The sequence below is a fragment of the Hemicordylus capensis genome, chromosome 9 (assembly GCF_027244095.1).
Source record: "Hemicordylus capensis ecotype Gifberg chromosome 9, rHemCap1.1.pri, whole genome shotgun sequence".
NCBI classification, from domain to species: Eukaryota; Metazoa; Chordata; class Lepidosauria; order Squamata; family Cordylidae; genus Hemicordylus; species Hemicordylus capensis.
In genome coordinates, this window is record NC_069665.1 from 30,831,694 (window position 1) to 30,859,545 (window position 27,852).

At 53.3% G+C, this 27,852-nt stretch overlaps 1 protein-coding gene across 8 annotated transcripts in view; it reads left to right on the top strand.

Annotated features, from left to right (window-relative positions):
• The window catches only part of ACSF3 (acyl-CoA synthetase family member 3), a 113,340-nt gene that overhangs the window by 783 nt on the left and 84,705 nt on the right, over nucleotides 1–27,852 (top strand). The window lies entirely within an intron of this gene.

Here is a 27,852-nt window from a genome sequence, read left to right on the forward strand (position 1 = left end):
GGAAATGTATTTCCAGGCAGCATACTTATTTTGAAATATCAGACTTAAATCCTTGGGGGCCTGGGATGTGTGGAGGCCCTGGACTCTGAGGGGCTGGGGGCCCATTTTAAACTCTCATCTTGGCTCATTCCAACCTTGCTATGCCCCTGGCGGTCACTACACATGGGTTTCTGCACAGAAGAAACTTCCATGTAGAAAATGTGTCTCTTGTGAATTGACCCTGAATTTTCCATCCATGACTGGGATATCTGAGAATTAGAGTCAATAAGAAAAGAACAGCACACTGCTTGTGACGGGAAGGGGCAAATGACAATGATTTCTTAGTCTGGCAGGGGCTGGTTTTGGCCCTGGCAGAACTTGGCTGTCTGCTCCTGTTGCAAATGCCTCTGTCTAGTGTGGCAAACTAATGTCTCCTCCTCCCTCCTGGTGTCACAGTAAGCACTGGTGTGGTGAATGTACATAGACCCCATCCTGAGCCAACAGTCATTACAAGAGAAAGGCTGGCAGGAATCATTCACTGGTTTATAGACTCCCCCACACCCCGCACCCCGGCCACCTTCTTCTTCCCCTGTTTTGCTCGTGGCTCTTTGGGCAGGTGATCCTCTAGGACAAAGTCATGTTTTTTAAAAAGCATGAGATGAGACAGAAAATTATACTTGGAATCTTTAAATAACTCCTGACTGTTAGGAACATAGGAAACTACCATATACTGAGTCAGTCCATTGGTCTATCTAGCTCAGTTTTGTCTTCACAGACTGGCAGTGGCTTTTTCAAGGTTGCAGGCAGGAGTCTCTCTCAGCCCTATTCTTGGAGAAGCCAGGGAGGGGACTTGAAACCTTCTGCTCTTCCCAGAGTGGCGGCTTCATCCCCTGAAAACAGGATCTCTGCAAGAATATCTTGCAGTGTTCACACATCAAGTCTCGCATTCATATGCAACCAGGGCAGACCCTGCTTAGCTATGGGGACAAGTCAGGCTTGCTACCACAAGACCAGCTCTCCTCTCCTGTTGTTCTAAGTCTTTATCTGTTGTTCTAAGTCTTTATCAGAGATGGCTCATGTTTTCAGATTTTGATCAATAACCATGTCTCGATGGTACCGTGTTCTAGCCTAGATGGTACACTGTTCCTTTTAACAGGGATTTCCAGATATTGTTGACTACAAGTCCCATCATCTCTGTTTGGACAGAGGTGCAATTTCAGTGCTTGCCCTAGGCGCTATTTTCCCTAGATACGCTTCTGATGGCAAACCTCTCCTGTATTCTACCAAAGACAACCACAGGGCTCTGTGGGCACCAGGAGTCGAAATCGACTTGATGGCACACTTTACCTTTTTACCTCAAGACCAGCTCTTCTCTCTTTAGCAACAGGTAATGATATGGGGAAGGCATCTCAGGCTCGCCTCCTGTGAAATGTTGGGCGCTATTATTTAGACAGTGTGGGGCCCATATTTGCTCTTTGGCCCAGGGCCCACGCCACCTTTGCTGTGTGGGCCCCTGGGTTGGGATATAGCTCAAATGACCCATTGCATATCTGCATCAAGTTGTATATTGTATATCTGCATCCCCCTCATCTGGGCAGGAGGTGATATGCTGTGACAGGGTAGTACATGACGTTCTGATCTACCCCTTGATGTGCTGGCTGTTTTCGCTTACTAATAAGGTCAAAACAACAACAACAGCCCGCCACTTCCTTTTTGAAAATAGTGCAGATCAAGGGCGGCCTTTCCATGAGGCGAGGTGAGATGGTTCCCTTCAGGCAACAGGATACTGGGGCACCAGTGAAGTGGCAAGAAGCCCCTTTGTCTGCTGCTAAAGAAAGAAAGAAAGGTGGGAAGGGGCACCCAAGGAGGGTAGCATGTGGCCCCCTGCCTCAGGTGTGCACAGAGGCCTTGGGGCACCACTGGTGCTGCTGACGACGGCTCTCGCCTCTCCTGCACACCCGCCCCTTGCATGAGACCTTAAGGCTCCCCTTTTAGGACGGCAGGCTGCAACCATTGGGGTGGGTGTAGCACAGCGCTTAAGGCTGGCTTGGCTTTGCACTCCCCTTTGATGCCCCCCCCCCCCCGCCGGCTACCCTTGGCCCAGTGGCTCCTCAGGCTGGAGCTGGATAAACAGGGGCCACCTTGCCGAGGAAGCAGATGGGAGCCAAGAGAGCACCGCTGCTGTGCCTATCAGCAGATCCCACCCAGCTGTTCCTCGCCTGACAGCTCTGCCGTGCGAGGGAGCAGCAGCGACAAGGTTTGTGGTGCCTGGCAAGGGAGGCAGGGAACGGCTGCCCAGAATCTGCCTCCAGGCAGAGCGGAGAGCCAAGGCAGCTGGCCCAATGCCCTGCCAGGGAACAATAGGCTGGAAGGGCAGCGGGGCGGGGGGGAGGCTTCTTTCCACAGGACAAGGATGTCCCTCGACCTTCCCCAGGGTCACGGCCAGGGAAGCACTGGCCCGCCCAGATCAAGGCGAGAGAGGCGCCTGGCCCAGGAGCCGTGCCAGAGATCCTGTTTTCATGAAGCCCAGAGGCCCAAAGGCCAAGCAACACCCGACTGGGTGTGATCAAGCCGGAGGGGGCACCCTGGTGCTTTCTTTAGGAGCATAGGAACATAGGAAGCTGCCATATACCGAGTCAGACCCTTGGTCCATCTAGCTCAGTACTGTCTTCACAGACTGGCAGCGGCTTCTCCAAGGTTGCAGGCAGGAATCTCTCTCAGCCCTGTCTTGGAGATGCTGCCAGGGAGGGAACTTGGAACCTTCTGCTCTTCCCAGAGCAGCTGCATCCCCTGAGAGGAATATCTTCCAGTGCTCACACTTCTAGTCTCCCATTCAGATGCAACCAGGGCAGACCCTGCTTAGCTATGGGGACAAGTCATGCTGGCTACCACAAGACCAGCTCTCCTCTCCTCTCTTTGGCACATTAGAGGGGCCTGCCTTGGGCCCCACAAGAGAGAGGGAGCAGAGAAGGACTCCGCCTGTTTTTTAAGATGGTAGAATAAAGTCTAACTCGCAGCTGTCTTGAAGGCTCAGTGACGGGCAGTTTCCAGAAACTTTTCAGCTTCTTGCTGGCTCACCCAACCAAGCATGTTCAAGGGATGGGGCCCTAGCTCTGGGCCAGACCCCCTGCTTGGCATGCCAAAGGCCCCCAGTTCAGTCCCTGGCAGCCTCTCCAGGTAGGGCTGGGAGAGACGCCTGCCTGCAACCCTGGAGAACCGCTGCCAGTCAGTGGAGACAGTCCTGAACTAGAGGGACCAACGGTCTGACTCAGTATAAGGCAGGTTCCTATGTTCCTAATTCAGGAGAAACTGAAAACTGCTATTAGCGCATCATCATCATGATGATGACGACTGCAAGGCAGGAAGAGATTGGTTTTGCTGTGTGCTGCTAAGTTGCTACAGAGAAATGGGGAAGCGAATGTCAAACAGCCTGACGGCCCTTACTATTTCAGATTGTGAGCCCTTTGGGGCCAGAGAACCACTCTATCTATCTATCTAAACCACTTTGGGTAGTTTTATTGAAAAGCAGTATATAAGTCTTCATGGTCACGTTGTACCCTTGGGTTGCTTCCACCCTCGTCCCAGAAAGTCAGGGTGGTTCAATGGTGTGCCCACCCTCCCCCACCCAGAGCTCACCACCATCCTGCAAGGTAGGTCAGTCTGAGCAGGTGTGTCCGGTCAAAGGCCACACAGTGAACTTCCCAGCTGAGCAGGAATTTGATCCCCGGTCTCCCCAGGCTGAGCCCTGCCCTTCTTCTGTGACCCCAAGTCGGCAGAGCTCAGAGGAAGGTGACAGAGACAGCACACCGCTGGGTTAGAAGCACGGAGAGAAGCAAGTCTGAAAAAGCTTTAATTGAAGAGCTGGCTGCTGTTAATTATATTAAAGAGTGAGAGAGCAAGCAATGGGCTTTTTATTAGCTAATGAGGATTTCCATTTTTCTGCCCTCTGATGTTTGGAAGACTAATGGCTGCTACATTAAATCGGGCTGGTTTTTCACTCGCTACCCCCCCAGCCCTGGTTAAGAGCTGCTGTGGGGAGTGCTTAGATTTATGGGGGGCAGCTGAAATGGAGTGGAGGGGCCTTGCCGACTGAGCAGGGAATTGATTGGGTAGAATAAAGGGCGTTTAGCCTTTTAGCATCTTTGGTCTGTCCAGAGGTGAAGGGCACGCGCACACACACACACACTCACACCCCATAGCCCTCTATACAGTGCCTGAATATGATTGTGTTTTAAGCAAATGCAGAGTACCAACCGCACCATTTACAGTCGTTATTTGGCTGGGGAAGGACCCTTCTTCTCCATCCAGGGATTGTGTGAATGCACAGGGCAAGGGCTTGTGCCCAGAGGGACCAGGGCGGCTGAAGGACATTTGCTGCCATCCAGAGAACTCTCGAGTGCCGCCAGACCCAGGAGGAGGCCAGTTCTCGCTTCTGACCTTTCCTTCCCGGGCAACTTCATCAGGGCTGCTCAGAAAGCAAACGAGGGCGGTGCTGGAGAGAGCAGGAGGGGAAGCCGGGCGGGCCGTTCCATGAGGCGGGAAGAAGCCGTTGCCTCAGGCAGCCGATTATGGAGGTGGCAAGATCCCCTCCTGCCCCCACTGATGGAAAAGAGGGAGGGGAGGGTGGTGCCCACAAGGAGGGGTGCATCTGGTCCCCTTCCTGAGATGCACAGAGACTTTGATCCCCTCCTGGGGGAAGCAGGGGCTTGTAGTCACTGGTCTGCAATACGTGAGCGGATTTCAGGAGAGGGCCACAGCCCCATCTGCCCCCACCATGAAGGGAAATGAGACAGGCCAGACAGGGCCCTGCTCCCGATACCCTGGGCTAGAAGAGATCCAGATCTGGATGACACCTCCCAGATCATCCCTAGATGCCCAAGTCAGATTCGGCAACCTGAAAATATCTATCTATCTGTTTAATTCTCCTAAATGTACCCGTCGCTGATCCCATGTGTGGCAGCTCTCGCGAGAGCAGCTGCCTGGGAGATAGCAACGCGGAGGCCCTGGCTCGGCCGGAGGAGGCGGAGGCGGCAGCGGGCCGACTTGGACCGCCCGCCCACCCGCTGGAAGGAGGGGGTGGAAGGAGGTGGCGGGCCGGCTTTCTGGCCAGCCTGCAAGCCATAAAGCATGGCGGGGGGAGGAAGTGGGCCGGCCAGAAAGCCAGGCATGCCGGCTGGGGAGGAACAGCGGTGGTGGCTGGGCCAGCCGGAGGCACAGATGTTCTGCGCCTTGGATGGGAAAGCAGAGAACTGAACCCAGTCGGGACCCCAACTCCAAACTGGTTCAGAGAGGGGGTTTTTTAACGCCGAACTAGACCTGATCCCAGACCTAAAATCTCTGGGTTGCTGGAAACCTGAATTGGAACCAAACTCCTAACACAAAAAGCAGCAGCCAGCTCAAGATAAATGATTTAATAATCACTCAGCTTGTCATAGAATGATGAATGTTTTATCTTCCTGGTTGCTTTTATCCTGTTGCATGGGTTTCATTTGTTAACACTTCTCAAAAAGTTTTTTTTAAAAAAGGTTTTGAAGACGACAGATATTTTTCTCACATTAAAATCTTATCACTGAATTCCACGGCCAGCAAGAGAGTTTGGTATTGTTCTCTATCATAACCGCTTCAGTGTGCCTGAACCGGTCACCAAACTTTCCAAAATTAGTCTCTGAGCTGAACCCACATTTTTAACAGCTTCACTCCCCATGAGAAAGGGAGAACAGGGGAAACCATTTCCGTTTTGCAGCAGAAGCCTGTGTGAGTAGTTGCTGGGCCTAGGAACTAGAGATGTCAACAAATAAGTTGTGCTTGTTTTGTTCTGGTCTTACCCATCTCAGCTTTGTGCACTGGGCTTTTCCAGTGAGTTTTCAGCCACAAAGAGCTATTAGATGAGGCCTGCTTTGCACCCCTGTCCTCACTGGTCTAGGGCAGGTGTCGGCATATGGTAAAGGTCGAGTTGGTGTCGACTCCTGGCGCCCACAGAGCCCTGTGGTTGTCTTGGGTAGAATACAGGAGGGGTTGACCATTGCCTCCTCCCGCGCAGTCTGAGATGAGGCCTTTCAGCATCTTCCTATATCGCTGCTGCCCGATATAGGTGTGCCAGCGGGGATTCGAACTTGCAACCTTCTGCTTGCTAGTCAAGTCATTTCCCCACTGTGCCATTAGGTGGCTGTCGGCATGTGGCACCCTCAGGCAAATGCTGGCAACCCCATGTCCCAACGGACCTGTCATGGCTGATGCCTGCCTCTGTCTCCCTGAGAACAGAACTCTGGTCCCAACTGGTCCATTTTAGTGTGCCGAGATGCCATCTCCCCGGCCACAGCACCTCTCCCATCAGAGAGGTTGGACCCAGAATTTGATGTTGCTCCCTGAAGGGCAGCAGACACTTCTAAAGCTCATCCGCGGGATTGAAAACTGGGTCCCACACGTGCCCAATAGGCCTGAGTCCTCCCACCCAGAGGGAGACCAGCGGGGAAACTCTTCTTGCTTTCCCCTTGCACACAATCGCAAAGCAGGAGCACCCGTAGCTCCCGGAATGGGTAGGGTACAACCCAGTTTCCAGTCACGCGAACAAGCCTCAACCGTGCCTTGCAGTTGCTGGTGTCCAGGGGCGGAGCTAGGGCAGAGGGGGCCAATGTCCACCCCTCTCCCCAGCAGACTGAGGGAGATAATGAAGAAAACAGGGAGGGGTGGAGCTGAGGGGCCGGGCTCTTTGAACCCATCCGCTCCATTAGAGCGATGATACCCCTGCTGCATCCTGCCTAGCTTCCCGGCCTCCTTAGCATCCCTGCTGCTTTGGAAACCTGCCTCCCTGGACAGCAACCAGGCCTTGCCTGTAGAATGTCTCACCAGTGGTGGTGGTGGGAACAAGACGCCTGGAGACAAACCCGTCCTTGCAAAGATGCACACCTGGAATCGTCCCAGCTGTGAGCTGTCTCCTCCCAAGCTGGCCCTGAACTTCCCACTGCTCAGAGCGGGGTGGCGACCGTAGGGGGGACAGGCCCCCCCTCGCCCCGCTCAGCCCTGCTGGGCAACCTTGAAGGAGAGAAACTCAGCGGGGAGAAGCCGTTGGAAGCAGCGTGACTCTTTTTTTGTTGTTGTGATTTTTCCCTGTTTAATTCCTTCTCATCCCTTTCTTCTCTCCTGCAATGTGGCCGCTGCGCCGAGTGCGAGAGGAGGAGGCAAAACGTCAGCTATCAATGGCCCTGCCTTGATGGGAATAAAATATGCACTGAAAGACATTAAAATGGAGTAAATAAAAGAGATAAAAATGGAGCGATCAAGCCGGGAACTTCTTCTCCTCTGATTAAAAAGAGCGGGGGGGGGGAGATGGAGGGGGTGCGTTGCAGCCCTTGAAGAAGCAGCAGCTGCTGCAGGAGCCGGAGACTGATAAAGGGTCTGCGGCTGCCTGTTTGCGAGAGATAAAGCCCCGAGTCCCGGCACTCGCTGTCCTCAATCCAAGTCTTACCATCAATGTTAATACAGGCTGACAAACTGGCATTTAAGATAGAATAAATATAGGCTGGTTCTGCTATTACCTAGACCTTATTAATCTGCTTGCAGGCATTTAAATGGCGTTGAAAATATGGAGTTTACTACTCAGGGCTTCAATAGCTCTGCAATTCATCACGTCTCTCCCCCCCCCCCCGTGGCTCCCTCCTCCTCGTCTCAGGTGACCCGCATTTCTCTCCAAAGTGGACTTTCTGATAGGACTGAAGGGCAAAGGGGCCCTTCAAGGGCTGAGGGGAGGTGGTGGTGGTGGGGGGCCTGGGGGCAGAGGTGCAGCTAGGTAATTTTGGGCACAAGCCACACCACCCAGGACAGACTAAAGATGATTTGGAGGGCCCCAGCGGATGTAGAGGCCCTGGACCTCAGGCCCAAAGTCCAGGGGTAAGAGCACCTCTGCCTAGCAGGCCGTGGCCGCCGTCGGAACAAGATGGGTAGGATGTGTTGGTGCAACGACGCCAGCCGGGGCAGATTCGAGGCTGGAGGATCAGGCGAGCAGCGCTGCCTTTAGGTGCTGCCATCTTCGGCCACAGCCGGGGCTCCACCTGAGGGGTTAGGCTGCTTAGGTAGTTGGTTCGTTAGCTGGGCGCACCTGAACCCAGGAGGCTGCCTTATCCACCTGTCCGTCTTGCACAGCATGACCTGCACCAGAGATGCCTGCACTATTGGTGGGGAGTGGCGGAGGGGGGAGGGAGGAAGTTCGCATCGCGTAATAAACGTAGGCTTTGTTCTACACATCCATGCACATAACTCGTGGGCAGCAAATTTTTAGAAAATCAAGTGCGGGACACATTGAAGTCATCCGCACCATCAGAAAACGTGCCCTACCCAGGTTTGGGAGCTGGGTGTGCTCCCCGTTTTCAGTTGTGTGGAAGAGAGTGACGATGAAAACATGGGTCGAGGTGATTGTGTGGAAGCAAGAGACCTTGCTTCCACACAACCAAAAACTGGGAGCACACGCAGCTCCTGAACCTGAGGAGGACACAGTTTTTGATTGTGTGGGTGACCTCGCGGTTTGTTTTGACTTATTGATTTAGTGCATGGTATGTGGCCGGCAACCAAAAGTCTCAAGGCGATTGACAACTAAGTGAAAAAACCCCATGATTTTAAAACACCCAGATAGAAACAGATAAACCCAAATTCAAATGAAATCAATTACAGTTTCAACTAAAAGATGATAGAGGCATTCCTAACCGCACAGCAACCTTTCTGTGGGCCACAAGGATGCAGCTTGTGAGCCGCTGGTGGTCCTTGGCCAGCAGTTAGAGAATCTCTGACTGGCCAGGGCTAAACAGAGGGAGCTGCCCTATACTGAATCAGACCCTGGGCCCATCTAGCTCAGGATCGTCTACTCTGACTGGCAGCAGCTCTCCAAGGGTTCAGGCAAGAGTCTCTCCCAGCCCTACCTGGAGATGCTGCCAGGGAGGGACCGTGGGACCTCCTGCATGCCAAGCTGATGCTCTGCCACTGAGTTACAGCCCTAGGCTTTCCCGGGTCTCAGCCAGGGTCTACAGCAGCAGGGGAGGACTGCTGCTCCCATCGTGCTCTGGACAGCCAGGTGTGAGATGGGATGGCCACCTTGGCCCGATCCAGCAGGGCTCTTTGGAAACCCTCCTCTGCTCTCCAGAGCCGGGGTCTCCTTTGGGGCAGCTGGGCCTGCCGGCTCCGGCTGAGCTCAGAGGGAGCCTCGTGGCCTCGGCCAAGGCCTGGTTCTTCCCACCAGCCATTAACCACCCTAATGATTTTCCTCCACCGAGCTGAGCCGCTTAAATAGCGTCTTTAATTGCCCCCTTTGATGTATCTCTCCCATCCAGGCTTTACTTTATAAGAAAGACGTACAGTCATTAAGAGAAGCTCTTAGCAGAATCAACTATTAATGAGGCAGCCCGGCCAAGGCGTGATGATGAGTCCCCAATTCTCTCTCTCTCTTGCGTGTGCTGCTGTTGGAATGACGCCGCGCTCCCTGAGGAGATGGCACTTGCACATTCAAGGGAGGGAGAGCGGGGTGTGGGGGGTGCCACATGGCCCCCCAAGGAGAGGCCCTGCACACAGCGGGCAGGAGGGCAGAGTTAATCATCCTTTCCCTCTCGCTGTCTCAGGGCTCCTCTGGCCACGCATGGCTGTGGTCTGCGGCACAGGCACAAGAGAAGCCCTGCTGCACCAGGCTCTGGGCCAACGCGCCCCAGTGTCCTGCTTCCAGCAGTGGATAGCCAGATCCGTCTCAGAGGCCCACCAGCTGGATAGGAAGGCAAGCAGTGGTAGCTCAAGGCTGCCCTCCTGGTGCGCGCCCTCCTGACATGGGGACGTAGGGAGCTGCCTGATACCGAGTCAGACCCTTGCTCCACCTAACTCAGCCTTGTCTGCACTGACTGGCAGCAGCTCTTCAAGGTTTCATGCAGGAGTCTTTCCCAGCCCTACCTGGAGATGCTGCCAGGGAGTGAGGCTGGGACCTCCTGCATGCCAAGCCGGGGCTACAGGGAATTCCCAAAGGGGAATGTCTGGCAGAAGCACTCATGGGTAGTCACCCATCCAAATGCAAACCATGGTGGGCCCTGCTTAGCAAAGGGGACAATCCAGGCTCGCTCCCTTCTTCTCCTCTTTATTAACGGCAAGCAAGGGACAGGTGGACATCTGGCCACCAACCGTCTGCTGGTGCCCCAGTAATCCTTTGCTTAAGGGAACCACCTTGCCTCACCTCACCTCGTGGAAGGGATGCCTTGAAGGCAAATGCCTTCCCCACGGTTTGTGCCCCCTCACCGCCGCAGAAACTGGCATTCTGCCTCTGCCTCTGGTGGTGCCACTTTAGCTTTCGTGCCTAACAGCCACCACTGGGCCTCTCGTCCCCCAGGAATTAGACTCATTCCCTTTCAAAGCCATCTTATGCCAGTGAACAACGCCACATCTTGCGGGCGGTGAATTCTGCAAGTCAATTATGCACACTGTATGTGTGTGTTGTGTTGTGTTGTGTTGTGTTGTGTGTGTGTGTGAACAATCAGGCCAGCAATCCCTGTGGCTCTGGCCTCAGCAAAGCTGGGTGCTGAGCAAGGCTCCCTTTCTTAAGAGAGAGGTCCCCATCTGGAAACCGCCCCTTCTGTCTGGAACTCTTCCGCTGTCATTTCAGACACGGCCAGGGGGCTGGTTGTGAGAGAAAAGCAACCTGTGGGACATTTTCTGTCCCAGGAAGGGGCTGAGTGAGCCCAGGCTTCGCAAACAAGCGCTTCAGCTCTGGCTCAAGTTAGGCTGGGTTTAAAGAACCTTCTGCAGGGAACTCCTCATTTCTGCGGATGCTTCACCTCTCTTTCTTTCCGAATGAAAATTCCATTTTGATACCTCATAAGCTCTTGATTGAAAGAGTGTTTGGTTGCTGGGGGGGAGCACTGGGGGAGAAAGAAGACTCCCCAGGGCCATCCCCAGGTGCTGAAGAACTTGTGCGGATGGAAACTTCCCCGGCTCTTTATGCTGGGCAGTGTCAAGCCCCTTCCCAAAGGAGAGAGAGCAAAGGAGACAGGGGGTGCTGATCTTTGGCGGGGGGGGGGTTGGCTCATGTGAGCAAGGCAGGGATGGGAGCAGGGAGGGGCATACCCAGCGAGGGGAGGAGGGAGGGAGGGAGGAGAGCCCGTCCAGCTCAGCCGTGGAGCCTGGCTGGCGCATGATCCAAACTCCCCGGAGCGATGGAGGATGCAGATGGAGCGTGTGATGGGCAGAGAGGAGGAAAAGTGGCTGAGGGAGCAAGCTGGAAAGTTGGGGATCTGAATGAACTGTTCTCATTAGGAGGGTATTATTCCTCGCGAGCGTCTGTCGCCTGCCATCTGCCCGCTCCTGCTCCCTGCGCAGAGCCAGCCAGGCACCATTGGTGGTGGTGGTGGTGGGTGCAGGAGGCGCTCGCTTGCTCACTCGGCTCTGGCCAGCACCCCTGAGCTCGCGGGGGGCCCAGAGGCGCTCTTCCCCCTGGACTTCGGGGCCAAAGTCCAGAGCCTCCGCAGCCCACGGTGGGCCCCCCAATCCTCTTTAGTCTGCCCCAGGTGGTATGGTTGTCCGGAAGGAGCATGATGAGGCTTCATTTGCAAGGGAGGGGGCCCTCCCAAGGTCTTTAGGTCCAGGCTCCAAAATTTCCCAGGTGCACCTCTGCACAGGGCTACCCTGGGGTAGGGAGGCCTCTGGGCAGCACGGCAGGGAGCCTGGCCCTGTTGCCTGTAATAAGGTCCCTTTTTTCGTGTACCCACCACCACCTGCCCTGCCCATCCTTTTCACACCATTCCTATTTTTTTGTTTTCAAATATTCTGACACTTTTGGGCTGACTACTTCTGGGCATGAGCTAAGGGTCTTCTCCGTCCAGCAACCCAGTCCCCACGTGACCCTGAGCACCTGAGGAGAGCTGGGCTGGTGGTAGCAAGCATGACTTGTCCTCTTAGCTAAGCAGGGTCTGCCCTGGTTGCACATGAATGGGAGACTAGAAGTGTGAGCCCTGGAAGAGATTCCCATTAAGAGATGAAGCCACTGCTCTGAGAAGAGCATCAGAAGGTCCCAAGTTCCTTCCCTGGCAGCATCTCCAAGTTAAGGCTGAGAGAGATTCCTGCCTGCAACCTCAGAGAAGCCGCTGCCAGTCTGGGTAGACAATACTGAGCTAGATAGACCAATGGTCTGACTCAGTATATGGCAGCTGCCTATGTTCCTATGTTCCACCTGCAGAATGCACACCCTTTGCCATGGGACGGCTCCCTTATCTGTGTGGAGACACGTTAAGCAGTGAAAAACAGTCTCCAGAGCTTTGCTTTTCAGTGTGGGGGCAGGTGGGGGGCACAGACTCCCAGGTCTACTGGGAGACGGTGCTACTACCACCAGCTCTGGGTAGTAGGCAGCCTGGGGTGAGCCGTCAAGAAGTCATTCAATGAGTAAAAGAGGGTTAGATTCTGCTCTGGGCTGGTTGATGTGGTAGCAGCTGGCCAACCAACTAACCTGTTTGGCCAACCAAGCAAGTGAGCACAAACTGGGGAGTGGAAACTCAGAGCAGGGGTGCTGGTGCAGAGCGTGCCTCTGGATTGTGGCTGTGGAGACACATACCCAAGGGTGCCTGGGCTGAGCTCCCCTCCTTCTCTGCGGCTTGTGGGGACCAGCAGTGAGAATCTGCTCCTGGGAAAGGACCACTCCCTTCCCCTCCGGCTGGACCGGGAGCTGCACAGTCGCTGGAGAGCCATCCTTTGGCCGGGAGCAAATTGGATGGTCTCAGCCTAGTCCCTAGTGGAGAGCGGACTGAATGACAACACGGCCACATTTCCCAGGCACCGGTGGAGAGGCTCACTGAGAGGCCGAGTGAAAGACCGATCATCCTGGAGAGAATCTATCTAGCTGGTCGCTCAGAGTCGACACTGACTGGATGGCACTCAAAAAATCAATCAATCAACCAACCAATCAGTGGAGAGGCTGGAGGTTGGGAAAGGGAGATGATGGTGTGAATGAGGTTGGCTGAAGGATGGCCAGGAGAAAGGCATCCAGAGGGCACAAGGTTCGTAGGAACATTGGAAGCTGCTATATACTGAGTCAGGCCGTTGGTCCGTCTAGCTCAGTCTTCCAGCCCAGTCTTCACAGACTGGCAGCAGCTTCTCCAAAGTTACAGGCAGGAGTCTCTCTCAGCTCTATCTTGGAGATGCTGCCAGCGAGGGAACTTGGGACCTAGATGTTCTTCCCAGAGCGGCCCCATCCCCTAAAGGGAATATCTTCCAGTGCTCACACTTCTGGTCTCCCATTCATATGCAACCAGGGTGGACCCTGCTTAGCAAAGGGGACAAGTCATGCTTGCAACCACAAGACCAGCCCTCCTCCCTCACAGTGGCAACTGATGTTCTCTCTCCACAACGGCTCCTAGCAATGGCCCCCTTTTGCCATGGGCAGGCCCTAGTTGCTGCTCTCTGTCCCTGGTAAACTGCTGTCCCCGCTGTGTCCCTAATTTTGCCTTGTTCAGGTCCTCCCCACAATCATGTGAGTTGCTAGAATTATCCTTCTAGGGTGCTCCGGTCCCTCCCCAGAATCTCTAGAACTCCAGTCTCCAAGTGGATGTGGGGGGTGCATCATGAGAAGCCGTGCCCAGGTCTGGGCGCTTTTGTCCTCAGCTCTTAAAAGGACCATCCATGGCCTAACATACTTTGTAAATCTTAGATAGCTCATCGGTGTGTGTGTGTGTGTGTGTGTGTGTGTGTGTTTAATGGTGCCTTTGTCAAGAGAGAAAAGCGGTATAAAAATGCAACAAACAAATCAATAAAATAAACAATCCTGTCTCTAGTGCGCTTGCATGTCAGTGGGGGCACAGCACTACAGCGCCAGGGAGTGCACAGGCCCAGCGGGTGGGATCCTGTCTTCAGCCATGGGTCACAGCGTGGTGGGGAGGGGGGAGAGAATTTGGCAGCAATCCCTGGTGTGGGGACAGGTTGCAACTAGGGCACCCCTTTTTTCATCTGCAAATGTTGGAGAGTCTGGACTTGGCCCATCAGCTTGGCCATCTGGGATCATGTGCTCTCCATGCGTTCCATGTCTGAGGGTGGTGGGGTTTGTTCGGTTCCGTTTCCATGCATTCTGAAATATACGTGTTGAGTAGTGGATGTGTATGATTGGGGCTCATTTCTGGAACCCCGTTAGTCACCCATTCATTTTTATATGGGGTGTGGTGTTGTTTTTAGCCTAGTTGTCTAGGTTTTCTCTCCCTGTCTTGGTGGCGGCGCTAGCTACAATGCAAAAAAGCCCCTTCTCTGTGGGTATCCTCTTGAATACCCACACTACCCTGGGTCAAAGCAGCCTGGGGATTTAAGGTGGCATCTGCTAGGAGGTGGCTTCAAATGGTCATGCTTACTGCCAGCCACACAAATGCTGAAAACAGAACAAAACAACCCAAAGTGCTTGAAAAGCACATGAAGATGAATATGGATTCTAAAGTGAATTGGGGCCCTCCAGGTGGGTCCCCAAATAAATGAGGGAGGACCCAAATGGTCCAGAATGGAAGAAATCATAGGTCATATGAATGCTTTGGGTTCCAAATCGATTTTTCTTTTTTCTTTTTGAAATGTGCATGGCCCTATTCCAGGCAGAAGCTCAGGCCCACACACCCGCTTCCTCTCAGGTGTGTTAAGTGATGGAAGAGTAACTCAACAAACCTGCCATCAGTGGCAGAGGAGAATCACTGGGTAGGAGAGAGGAAAGCTTCGCTAATGGGGTCTGCATCTGCTCCCTCACTCCATAGCTTCATCTTAGAACCTGGGAATGAGGAAGAGGGATGGTCCCCCATTCTCACTCAGACACACACTACCCTCTCTGGGCAGAGGAAGGTTTGCTCATTTAGCTCTCCCTCTCCCTCTCTTTCTCTCCCTCTCTCTCTCTCTCTCTCTCCTCTTGGTGATAATTATTGGAAAGTTCAGAGCAGAGAGAGAGAGAGAAGGAACCCAGGGAAAGCAAGCTATTAAAATGCGTGTGCACAGCTTGCCTTTGCAGCAGATGTTGGCATAATTAGAGAGGAAAAAATTATGAAATTAATTTGTGGTTCAATGTAAATTTCAGCAATGGGGGGAAAAGCGTGCCTCCAATCACCTCTTGCGCATAGATAGCAGCATGTGCCCACACTCACACACGCTTGCACAAAACAGCACACACCAGCTGCCGGGGAAGTGGTAATTGTCAGAAGGTATCCAGGGGGAGAGGCTGGCATGAAAAACAAGGAGAGGAGAGGAAATGGGAGAAATAATTCATCCTCTTAAAGGTGCAGGCGCTCTTTCTGGAGCCCGGAGGGGAGGGCTGGGTTTCCAGGCTTTTTCCAGACAAAGGGGGTGGTGGTGAGGAGTCCTAAATGTGTGTGCACTTCTTGTGCACGCGCGCGCGCGCACACACACACACACAGAACCCCATTCTAGGCATGTTGAGTTGGAAGCAAGTCCTAATGTCTTCAATGCGGCATACTCACAAGTAAATGTATTTAGGACTGTGGGCTAAGAGAGGGAGAATAGGAGGTCCGAATTGCATGGGGGAAATACAGGCATTTGATTGGGACAGTAGAAAATATTGTAGTCCTAGAATAATCCGAGAACCTCTCCAGTCTACAACTGCCTCTGTGCCACAGAGAAAGCACAAGTGCTCCATGGAGACCAAATGAGCTCATTAAGCAGGCCATGTTAGAAAGAAACACGGGCAGATCGTGCACATCCCATCCCATCCCATCTCCAAGCAGTGGAGGAGGCCAAGAGGGATTGGCCTACAGTGCCATAAACTAAAAATGCATGTAAGAGCGGTGATGGGGAATTCACTCTCCACTTGTGTGGAGGGTAGGGTCCATAGGGATGTAGGAGGCGCTCTTATGCCGAGTCAGACCTTTGGTCCCCCAACTCAGGATTGTCTACAATGTGGTAATGGCTTCTCCAAGGTTTCGGGCAGGAGCCTCTCCCAGTTCGACCTGGAGAGCCTGCCAGGGATGGAATCTGGGACCTTCTGCATGCAAAGCAGATGGCCCACCATTGATCTAAGGCCCTACCCCTTAAAGGATTACCCTTTCCTATTATTACATAGGAACATAGGAAGATACCTTATACAGAGTCAGACCATTGGTCTGTCCAGCTCTGTATTGCCAACACTGACTGGCAGCAGCTTCTCCAAGGTTTCAGGCAGGATTATCTCCCAGTCCTAAATGGAGATGCTGCCGGGGCTGGACCTGATTGGGACCTTCTGCATACAAGCATGCTGGCACCCTTCCACGGAGTTACAGCCCCATCCCCTAGGGGAAATATCAACAGCAGACAGCACCCATATGTGGTCACCCATTCAAATGCTAACCAGGGTGAATCCTGCTTAGCAAAGGGAACAATTCATGGTTGCTACCACATAACCATCTCTCCTCCGCAAGGGAAGTTGTGGCTTGGACCGTGGGGGATGATCCACTCCAAAGCCCTGGCCAGTTTAGCACATCAGTATATCCCAGCCTAGATTCAGTTTCCCTGCTTCCACTGCTTCAGATGCCATCCTGAGCCCATTTCATGCAGTAAACGTGATCTGCAGCACTGAAGAGCCTGGTCACGAATGAGTCTTGGAGACATTGATGCTTTAAAAGGTTCTACAACGTGGGTGTCAAACCAGCATTGTTTAGAATGCCAGGTTTGTTTGTCTTCCAAGTGTGCTTCCTCCGCTTTCTGTCGTGCTGCATTCGCCAGATGGCACAAAGAGCAGGAGCGAGGATGGTCAAAAGGGCAGCCGAGGGTCCCTCCCTGCTGGGGCTCTGCAAGGCAAGCAAGGCGGGGAACTGTCCAGAGGACTCTGGTGCTGAAACCCAGCGGAAGGCCTGTTCACGGAGTCTGTGATCCATCCAAGAAATTGGATTTGGGTGCCATGAATCTGGTTAGGTGGAGCTGTCTTGCTCAAACCTATGTGGGCTGCATCCAGACCAACCATGTCTATACTGACCGGACACAGGCAGGGGCTCTGCCCAGCTCTCTCACCGGAGATCCTTTGAAGAGGAGATGCTGGAGAGAGAGGACTCCCTAACCCCAGGCAACGTCTGTGTCCGACTCCAGTGCTACCGTCGCAGCACCAGGCAACTTTAGCTAAAGCTCAGGACTGAACCAGCGACCCTCCAACCCTCTGTCGAATATTCCCCCAGCTAAGCTACACTGGTCAGCGGTGACAGCAAGGAAAGAATAGGTTCAGGGCACCGGCTCTTAAGCATAAGGGAGCCTTAAAAAAAAAAAGGGTTCTTTAGAGTTAGGAATGTTCGCGATTCCCCAGCAGCTGTAAATGTGTTCCCCAACTCCATCTCACACAAAAACAATACCATACCTAAGCAAGGCCCAGTGAACCTGCTATACGTGTGTCTCATTAGTTGGGGCCAGTGTTCCCTCTAACAGGGATTCTCGGGTGCTGTTGACTACAGCTCCCAGAATCCCCAGCTGCAATGGCTTTTGCGTGGGGATTCTGGGAGTGGCAGTCAACCACATCTGGGAATAATCCCTGTTAGAAGGAACGTTGGTTGGGGCTGAAGATCTTGTGATTCCGTGTGCAGGGCAACCGAGCTATGTCAGGAGTCACCCAGTTTGCAACTCAGAGGAGAACCTGGAGGAGGAGGAGGAGGAGGAGGAGGAGGAGGAGGAGGAGGAGGAGGAGGAGGAGCAATTGAGATCTCAATCCAAAATCAAACCACCTAGATCTGACTGACCTGAGCGCTCAGAACTTATTGCTCCTCACCCCTGTAGCTTTGGGGCTCAGTGGCCACCAGCAAGACGCTTGTCCAGTCCCTAGAAGCCACTCCCTCGCCCTGGGGATTTCAGCAGCAATAAAATAACAGACACCACAGGGACCGTTGGCTTAAAACACACTATATAACATATTTTTATACTGCCCAAAACTTGCGTCTAGGGGAATAATACAACGGCTAAAAAAAATTTCTTTTAAGGCCTGGGCACCACCACCATCATCATTATTAATTATGCTTTTTAACAAAAAGTTCACAGAGCAGTTTACATTGCAAAAGGAATGCGAAGAGGCATGAGAAGCTGCTTCCTTGTCTCCCCAAAATTCAGGATCTAAAACCAAAAACACACACACCAGGGAGACCCCAGCTACCAGCCACAGGGAGGGCTGCTGGGCTGGGCTGGATAGGGGCAGTAGCTCTCCCCTTGCTAGATGCAAGAAAGCCTCCACTTTAAAAGCACCTTTTAGCAGCCACCTTAGCGGGGAGGGTCGTCACCTGGAATAGATGTCAGAATCGGCACCAAGTGAGCCTCCCTGGGGAGGGTTCCAAATGTGAGGTGTCACAACCCAAAAGGCCCTGGCTCCAGATACCACCTGCCTCACCTCTGAGGGCAGGAGGGCCCAGAGAGAGGCCCTGGGGACATTCAGGGTACACGTCCCTGCTCCTGCAGCCAGACCTGCTCTTCTGTTGCCCACACTGGGTTCCCCTCGCTTGAGGCAGGGAACACAGTGTTGAAGTTGGATTCTCCAAAAGTTTACTTTTCCGTGAATGACTCCAGAGAGATTGTGGCCTCCTTGGAAAGAGGAAAGGGGCCCTGCTCAGCTCCCCATTATTCAAGATGCGGAGGTGCCCCTTCTCCCTTTGAGGCTGTCATTAGGCAGAAGGTTTCCTTCTGATGGAGCCTCACTGAATGAAGGTTGTGTTCCCAAACAAAAGCCCGAGGATGTCTGTTCAGTCTCTCCTTTCTTTGCTGGCCTTCTGAGGGCCCTTTTGATAGTTAAAGAATTTGGTGCCCACAGGTTGAGTGGTGACTCCCAATTCCTGTCTGTTCTTCTCTTGATCTTGCCTGTTCCTTCCTTTTATTCTTAAGAGGCACAGACTTTCTTCTTTCCCTTCTGTATTCCCCTGTGGTTTCTCCGAGACCTTGAGCAGAGATCCACATTAATGGGGTCTTTGGTGTCCATGACGACTGCCTGTAGCTTTTGATTAAATTTGCTCTTTACCTGTGATGCACAATGACATATTTCTTAACTTTACGTCTTCTTTTGTCCCGTCTCAGTTTGCTAACTAGAGACTTGATCCTCCTATCCAAACAGCTGAATGACATTTCCATAAGAGGTTCTGTGCAGGGCAGCGCGGCTGTGTTGCAAATTTCAGGAGGTGGGAATATCTCCCCAACATCTGAACGGCAATTGCACCCCTGGGGATTTCCTGGAGATGCAAATCTTAAATTGTCCCTTCCCCGAGAAGCCCTTGTAGTCACTTGCAACTATCCAGAGCAGTTTTCGTTTCCTGATTAATAAAGTGAACGTGAGGAGATAGAGTTTTATTGCTTGATGGATCAACATCATCAGTACTTAATGGTGCTGAAATGTGTATAATTAAAACAGAGCTCTCCACTGCCCTGCAGGCCTGTAGCACCCTCCCCATGACCTCCTCATGGTGGGTGAGCATTTCGGGCTGCCATACACTGCAGAAACAAAGACATCAAGTGAAAGACATTGACAGAAGTTATTCATTGCCCTCGCATGGTTCTGTAACTATTGTGGTGCTATATTTGGGGGATCTCCATAAAAAGCTTGCAAGGGTGCTTTCAGAGGTCTTCTTTGAGCATCTTTATCTCTTAGTCCTTACTTTGAGTTCTTTTTGATTGATTGATTAAGTGCCATCAAGTTGGTGTCAACTCTTAGCGACCACCTAGATAGAGTCTCTCCAGGATGATCTGTCTCCAACTTGGCATTGAAGGTCTCTTAGTGGTGCATTCATTGTTGTCATCATCGAGTCCATCCAACTTGCTGTTGGCCGTCCTCTTCTTCTCTTTCCTTCAACCTTTCCCAGCATTATGGGCTTCTCAAAGGAGCTGGGTTTTTGCATAATGTGTCCCAAAAAGTATGATAGTTTGAGCCTGGTCATTTGTGCCTTGAGTGAAAATTCTGGATTGGAGTGGAGTTCTTCCTCCGCTGCATTTGAGCAAGTTCCACAGCTCTAGAATATCTTACTGGGGTTCTGAGATGCTGGGGTTACTGAGATGCTGGGGTTCTCAGCCTTCGGTCCCCAGGGGCTGGAGGCTACAACTCCCAGCGGTCCTGGCCAGAATGGTTGGAGGCCATTGTGATTGGGGAAGAGGGGAGTTGCCGTCCAGCAACAGCTGGGGTCCCAAGTGTGAGAGCTCCTATGTGACGGAGTAAGCCTTCCATCCCCTGGGAACCTGGCCCCTGTAGGTTTGGTTGCAGTGGCACCTCGTGGAGCTCCTCCTCTCGGACAAAATGGCTCGTGCATATCATGTTCAATTGCTGCTTCAGGAAATGTCCCCAGGGGAACTCACATTGCACGTAGATTGTATTTATATTGGGACTTATATTGCACATTTAATGGATGATGGGGCCGGTTCACTCCCTGGCAGCATCTCCAGGTAGGGCTGGGAAAGACTCCTGCCTGGAACCTTGGAGAAGCCGCTGCAGACAATACTATGCAAACAATACTGAATTAGATAGAGCAATGGTCTGACTCAGTATAGGGCAGCTTCCTATGTTCCTATGGGTTCTGATCTGGAGGCAGGCATGGACTGATCCTGCCACCCACCCCCTTGCCAGGCCCCATCTTTATAGCCAAATGTATGTCAGAAGGATCGCGGGTGTCACAGCCCATCTGATCCCAGCTTCGCTAAAGCTCCTTCCCGGCTGAGGAATGGCTCCTCTCTCCACAGGACAGGATTACCCAGCTGTTATCGGCGTTGGTTCAAGGGCCATCTTTGTTTGGAAAGGTTCCCTTCCAGAGGATTATGGATAATGCATCTGGAATACCATTCACTCATCCTGCCTTGTGACTTATCTGGAAATCAAATTCCAGTAATCTTGCCCGCCATCTGGTTGCATGTCGACAGCTCCCAGACAGGCGTGCGCTCACACACACAAGGGCAGAGGCGCACAAGTGTGTGTGAGCGGACCTATGCAACGCACAAGCACACCTTTCTCCCAGTGAGGATGAGAGGTGGTGTGCAGGAGTGGCAGTCTCGTCTACCAGTCTCCTTGGCAGCATCTTCAAGAGAGGGCTGAGAGAGACTCCTGCCTGCAACCTTGGAGAAGCCGCTGCCAGTCTGGGTAGACGAGACTGAGCTAGATAGACCGATGGTCTGACTCAGTATATGGCAGCTGCCTATGTTCCTATGTATGCAGGAAGGTCCAAGGTTGCTTCACATGTCATGGAAGACAAAGAGGTGTTTGGAAGATTTGTGTTTACGAACACATGCAGTCCCCAGGCAAGCCAAACATGTCACATGCGAAAGTGGTCTTGGCTGGGAAGAAGCAAAGATCTCTGCTTTGAAGGAAGCACCATGCCCCTGGCATTCTGCTCCTTCTAGTTGCACCGAATGGTGCAGCGGGGAAATGACTTGACTAGCAAGCCAGATGTTGCTGGTTCAAATCCCTGCTGGTCTGTTTCCCAGACTATGGGAAACACTTATATCAGGCAGCAGCAATATAGGAAGATGCTGAAAGGCATCATCTCATATTGTGTGAGAGGAGGCAGTGGAAAACCCTTCCTGTATTCTACCAAGGACAACCGCAGGGCTCTGTGGTCAGCAGGAATCGACATCAACTCGATGGTACACTTTACCTTTACTTTAGCAAGGAGAATGCATTGCATTTTAAAAGATCAAGTCCAGGAGCTGGAATTCCTAATTCTGTCTGGACATTTAGAACAAAATCCATGGCCTAATCATTAGGGTTGTTACACTCACAAGTTACTCACCGCCAGCAACTTTGCTTCCCTTCCATCGTCACCTCCAGTATGCAAATGGTTTGTTACTGGAGACAACAGCCACTTAAAGCCCTCTGACAGTCCCAAGGATAATCGAACCTTGTTTGTTTCAGGGAGGTCTTGGTTCCAGTTCAAACCAGGGGAGACCGTCTGGAGTAATGGGCAGAATGCAATACCAGGCCTTGGAAAAACAGGGTCCCAATCCCCACTCTGTTATGAGTCAGTCACACTCATTCACTCTCTCTTCACCTAACCTACCTCACAGGGATGTTGTGATGATAACATGGGGAAGGGGCTCTGTGCACAGCCCTTGATTCTTTGGAAGGAAGCTGGAATATAAATGTGATAAGTATTGCTGTAAAGACTCGGTCTGTCCACAGTCTGGTTTAGATCCCTCCATCGGCAGCCCCACCTACCCAGGTCGTTCGAGCTCGATGGCTGAGCCCCTGTTTGCCTGCAGAAGGTCCCAAGTTCAATCCCTGGCAGCATCTCCAGGGCGGGCTGGGAGAGACCCTTTTCTGCCTGAAATCCTGGAGAGCTGCTGCCAGTCAGGGCAGACAAGACTGAGCTCAATGGAGCAAAGCTCTGACTCCGTAGAAAGCAGCTTCCCGTGGTCCTATGCGCCTTCCTCAGAGTGACACCATTCTTCTCTTGATGCCGCAGAATATCGCCTTAGCAGTGGCAGCTCAAGGTCCCGGTGCACCCTCTTTGGATCGCCGCACCCTCCTCCCCTCCCCACTTTAAAAGCAGGGGCAGGGGGCATCTTGACCATCTGCTGCCTGAGGCGTTTGCCTCACCCTGCCTCATGGAGGGGCCGCACATTTGCACTGGAAGCTTCCTCCTGCTTTCAGGGATTCTTTCATGAAGGCTGAAGCCCCCACCTCACCCCGTGTGCAATGGAATGGCCCTCCCTCCCCCTCCCTCCCTCCCTCCCTCCCTCTCCTTCTCTCCCCCCCCCACCCTCCTCCCTCCCAGCACTCTTCCTTCAAATCGGCAGGGATCTTGTCTGTGGGTGAGCGGAGAGAAATGTGCTGGAATGATTCTCCGAGTTTGGGGATGCATTCCTGCAGGAGGCAGGGACATATGTTCATGTCATCACACTGTTCCTTCCACCGCCTTGAACATGCCCCCTGCAAAACTCAGGGTGAGCAGAACGCTGGAGTGGTCCGTTTCTGGGCTGGTGGCAAAGGCCCGTCCGCCTCACCGCCACCCCCGGCACGCTCAGCGATTCCCACCTTTTGGCCCCCAACTTTGCACTGCAGGGCTTCTGGGGGGAGGGAAGCTCCCCCCTCCCCCTCCCCCCCACCCCCTCCTCTCAAGCAGCTTGTGTCCCTGCTCCGTTCAGCTTCTCAGCTCATCAAGGCTCTCCCATTATTCTGACATTTGTGCGCGTCACGTACCGGGAAGAAGTAATTTACTTAGAAGAAATTAAAAGTTCATTTTAATTGAGCGCACACTGCAGTATGCAAATGAGCAGTGCATTATGTACACTGATGCAGAGACAAAGCCAGCAATCACGGGTTAACCCTTGGTGGGCCGGCCCCTTCTTCCCACCGTGCAGCAGGCAGGCAGGCAACTCCGCCGTGCCTGCTCAGGAGCCGAGGTTGGCGCTTTGCAGGGGAGGGGATCCTGAGGCCGGGCGCCCTGTGGAGAGGCGCTGACTCCATCCGGGGCACTCTGCATGGGCCCGTCAAGCCACAGAAGGGCTTGCTGGCAGGCCAGGGGGGTTATAGGGGGCTCGTCCCCGGGCAACCGTGTAGAGGAGGAAGAAGCAGAGGAGGAGGGGATTTGGGGAGGTGTGGTTTTTTCTTGCTGTAGGGGAATGAAAAGTTGCACCCGCAGGGCTGCCCTCTTCTACCGAATTGCTAAAGGGACAGAAGGCCTGTCTTCTAGGGTGCAGACTTACCCACTGAAAAATGCTCAGTCTTCTAGAATCAGTTGCAGAACGGCTGCGTTAAATCAGGGCCAGAGGGCAGCTCACGCCCTCCTCGCCCCCGCCTGCCCCAGAGCTGGTCTCTGGCCCCGTGCGCTTGCTCTTTCCAGGGGCCATCAGCCCCCCCTCCGATGCATCTGCTGTGTGTTGCCTGGGATCTCAACTATGCTTGCTTTTAGATTTGGGGGTCCTCAATCCACCCTAGCTGCATCTGAATACTGCTTGCTGGGGAGCAAGGCCAGAGGAGGGCAGTTGCTTCCCTGTCTGGCTTGTGGGCTTAGGAGCAGAGGAAGCTGCCTCCGACTGAGTCAGGCCCTTGGTCCAGCTAGCTCAGTCTTGTCCACACTGACAGGCAGCAGCTCTCCAAGGTTTCAGGCAGGAGTCTTTCTCGGCCCTCCCTGGAGATGCTGCTGAGGAGTTAACCTGGGACCTTCCGCAGGCCAAGCAGAGGTTCTTCCGTTGAGCTGTGGCGACATCTCTAGACGGTCAGGGCTTCCGGACTGGCGATTGTTGGAGAGAGGATGTTGGACTTCTTGGGTCCTTGGTCTAATTCAGCAGAGCTCCTCTGAAGTATAACGCTGTACCATAACAATAAATAACAATGTACCTGGAGGATCAGAACGGCCTAATCAGAGCTGCTCATATTGGTTTGCTGCACACTGAGCAAACCACCTTAAGTGGCGCAGCAGGGAAATGCTTGACTAACAAGCAGAAGGTTGTCGGTTCGAATCCCCGCTAGTACTATATCGGGCAACAGCAATATAGGAAGGTGCTGAAAGGCATCATCTCATACTGCGTGGGAGGAGGCAATGGTCAACCCCTCCTGTATTCTACCAAAGACAACCAAGACAGGGCTTTGTGGGCACCAGGAGTCGAAATCGACTTGATGGCACACTTTACTTTACACTGAGCAATGCAGGCTGGGTTAGAAAACCTCAGAAGTCTCTTCCTGGAATAGGGCTGGACAGGAACATGGAAACATAGGAAGCTGCCATAGACTGAGTCAGACCCTTGGTCCATCTTGCTCAGTATTGTCTGCACAGACAGGCAGCGGCTTCTCCAAGGTTGCAGGCAGGAATCTCTCTCAGCCTTATCTTGGAGATGCTGCCAGGGAGGGAACTGGGAACCTCGGATGCTCTTCCCAGAGCGACTTCATCCCCTAAGGGGGAGATCTTACCGTGCTCACACATCAAGTCTCCCATTCATATGCAACCAGGGCGGACCCTGCTTAGCTAAGGGGACAAGCCATGCTTGCTGCCACATGACCAGCGCTCCTCTGGGGCCCAGTCAAGTGCAGAACAGCTTGGGGAGTCACATGCTTGCCAGGAGCCCTTAAGGGCAAGAGCTCAGTCCAAATACCCATAGGTAGGCAGTCAGGCAGGCATCAGTTCCACTGATCCTCCCAGCCTCCATTGTCCGAAAGGCTGTGATTCTCTGTCGCCCTCCAGTGGCCGCTCTCCCGCTCCATTCCCTCTGGTTGCCCCATCTCTCCTTGGCCAGCCCAGTTCTTGGCCTCCGTGCCATCTGCCTCCTCCCCAGCATGCCGTCGAGAGACCCCCTCCCGGCCCTCAACGGTCTTCCGGCTCCTTGCTTTGCTTGGGAAGAGAAGTGCGGTGGGGGTGGGCTGGAGCTTTCTTTTTACTACCTGTCAAACCTGGGATTTTTTTTAATGACAGTGCAAATGAAACTGGTTCGCAGATGTGAAATGACAGCCAGCTGCAGGAGACAGACAAATTATTGCCAAGCCCGGTTCGAGACGCCCACAGATTTCAAACAAAGGGAGCCATCTCGGCTCACTCGGATAGGCAAGAGACGGTGGGGGGTGGGGGAGAAGCTGTGGAGCCCCCCCTCCTGCCTCCTGCTCCCTCAAACCAGCATCATGTTGTGTAGCCGGCTCTGCCCCAGCCCACCCCGTGGCCCCCCCGCCACGCACACACGCAGAGTGAAGCAGGCCCTGATCGGAAGGAGGGCTTCTCTCCTGCAAAGCACTTCAGCCAGGCCACCTCCTCCAAACCCACAGAAAGAGTGGGGCTGGAAAGGATCCCTAGGGGTGCTTGCACGTCATACCGGGCTGGGTGGGTCTGGGCATGATGTGCATCTGTGTGCCCCAAGGGCAGGAGCACAGGACGGCTTTCTGCCCCAAGGTCTGACGAACCATCGCTCAGTGGGAGAGCATCTGCTAGCAAGCAAGGACTCACTCAGAGGCCCCTGCAGTTAAAGAACTGGACGTGATGACATTGGGGGGGGGGGTCCAGCTGCCTGGCAATGGAGACCAGGCAGCCTCCTCACTCCCCCCCCACACACACCCAGATGCACAAACATACACGTTGTGTGGGCTCCACGTCGGGCCCAAGTCTCCATGCCTGCGATTTGGAAAAGTGCAAGACCATTCCTGCCATAGCTCAGTGGAAGACCACCTGCTTGGCACATAGAAGGTCACAAGTTTAGGAAACACCCGCCTAAACCCCGGGAGAGCTGCTGCCAGTCGGTGTAGACAACACTGAGCTTGCTGGACCAGGGGTTTGACTCGGTCTAAGGCAGGGCAGGTTCCTCTCTAAGCCATGAGTGTCCCTCTCCCCAGTCTTCCTGCTTTCTACTACTACCACTACTACTACAACTGTTTATATACCACTTATCAACAAACATGCTCAAAGCAGTTCACCGATGATGATGATACCCACTAGAGGGATGCTGTGCAGGGACTGGATGGGGCCACTGAATATAAGAGCACCACCACTTTAGAAGGTGCCTCTTTGCTCCGCTAGCAAGGACTAACTGCTTAGACATGCTCTGAGGCCCCCATTGTCCAAGAACTGGGCTCGACTGCATTGGGTGATGGGTCCAGCTCCCCGATGCCTGAGAGCAGGTGTCCTCCTTGGCCATCGGGATGCTGACAGATTGATGCCTTCTGTAGGCTCCATCTCAAGCTGGGCGCTCTGTGACTGCGGCATGAAGAAGTGCAAACCAGCTCCTTCCTGCCTTCCCAGTCAGACATTGTGTCGTGGTGCAGAAGGCAGGGAGACCACGCTTCAGTCTGTCTGTTTTCTTAGGGCTCCCTGTTGCTACTTCCATGGAGAAAAACACCCCCCTGACACATCAAGGTCTGTGCAAAGACGCTGATGCATTCCAGGCGGTTGGGGGTGGTCTCAGGACCCTGGACAGCTCTCTTCATCGGACAGGTTTTCAGGGACTTTCCAACGTGAGCAGCTGCCTCCTCCTAAGGAGCCAGACCATACAGGCCACTTTTGCCTGCATCGACTGGCAATGGCTTTGGACCGGTTTCAGGCAGGGGTCTTTCTCCGTCCAGCTAGAGATGTTGCCTGGGGCTGAACCTATACAAAGCAGGTGCTCTGATGAGCTACGATCTCTCCTGAAGCGCCTTTTTCAAGGGGCTGAGAAGTGACTGTCTGGATCGCAGTTTCTACTACATTTTGAATGGTGTAGTCTACATAGACAGGGCAAAAGGCAGGCCAGGATTTTGCCAGCCTTGAGGAAGGAGAGCTGGTCTTGTGGTAGCAAGCATGACTTGTCCCCCTAGCTAAGCAGGATCTGCCCTGGTTGCATTTGAATGGGAGACTAGAAGTGTGAGCATTGTGAGATATTTCCCTTAGGGGATGGGGCTGCTCTGGGAAGAGCAGAAGGCTCCAAGTTCCCTCCCTGGCAGCATCTCCAAGAGAGGGCTAAGAGAGACTCCTGCCTGCAGCCTTGGAGAAGCTGCTGCCAGTCTGTGAAGACAATACTGAGCTAGATGGACCAATGGTCTGACTCGGTATATGGCAGCTTCCTATGTTCCTAGTATCAAGGAACATTGTTTTTTGGAGAGGAGAGCTGTTCTTGTGGTAGTGAGCATTCCTATGTTCCTGTGAGACTATACAGTGAAAGTTGGTGTAGCGTAGTGGCTAAGAGACTGTGCTGCCAAGAAGGGCCCCTGGTTCAAATCTCAACTCTTCCACCTGCTGGACTGGGCTGAAGGGCCATGTAGCCCAGCACTCAAATGCCATCTCAAAGTGGCCACCCAGATGCTGCCTCTCGGAAGCCCAGCCATGGCATGCCGAGGCAGAGAGTCTTTCTCCACTGTTGCTCCCCAGCAAGTGGTGCTCAGATGCCTCCTGCCTCTCTCATCGACGGTCACGCCAGGCTCTCCATAGAGAGTGGGTCCAGTTATTCGGCAGGACATCCAATGGCCCTCATGTCCTCGTCTGCATCTCATCGGGACTGTGAGAACTCCAGAAAATGCATGACCAA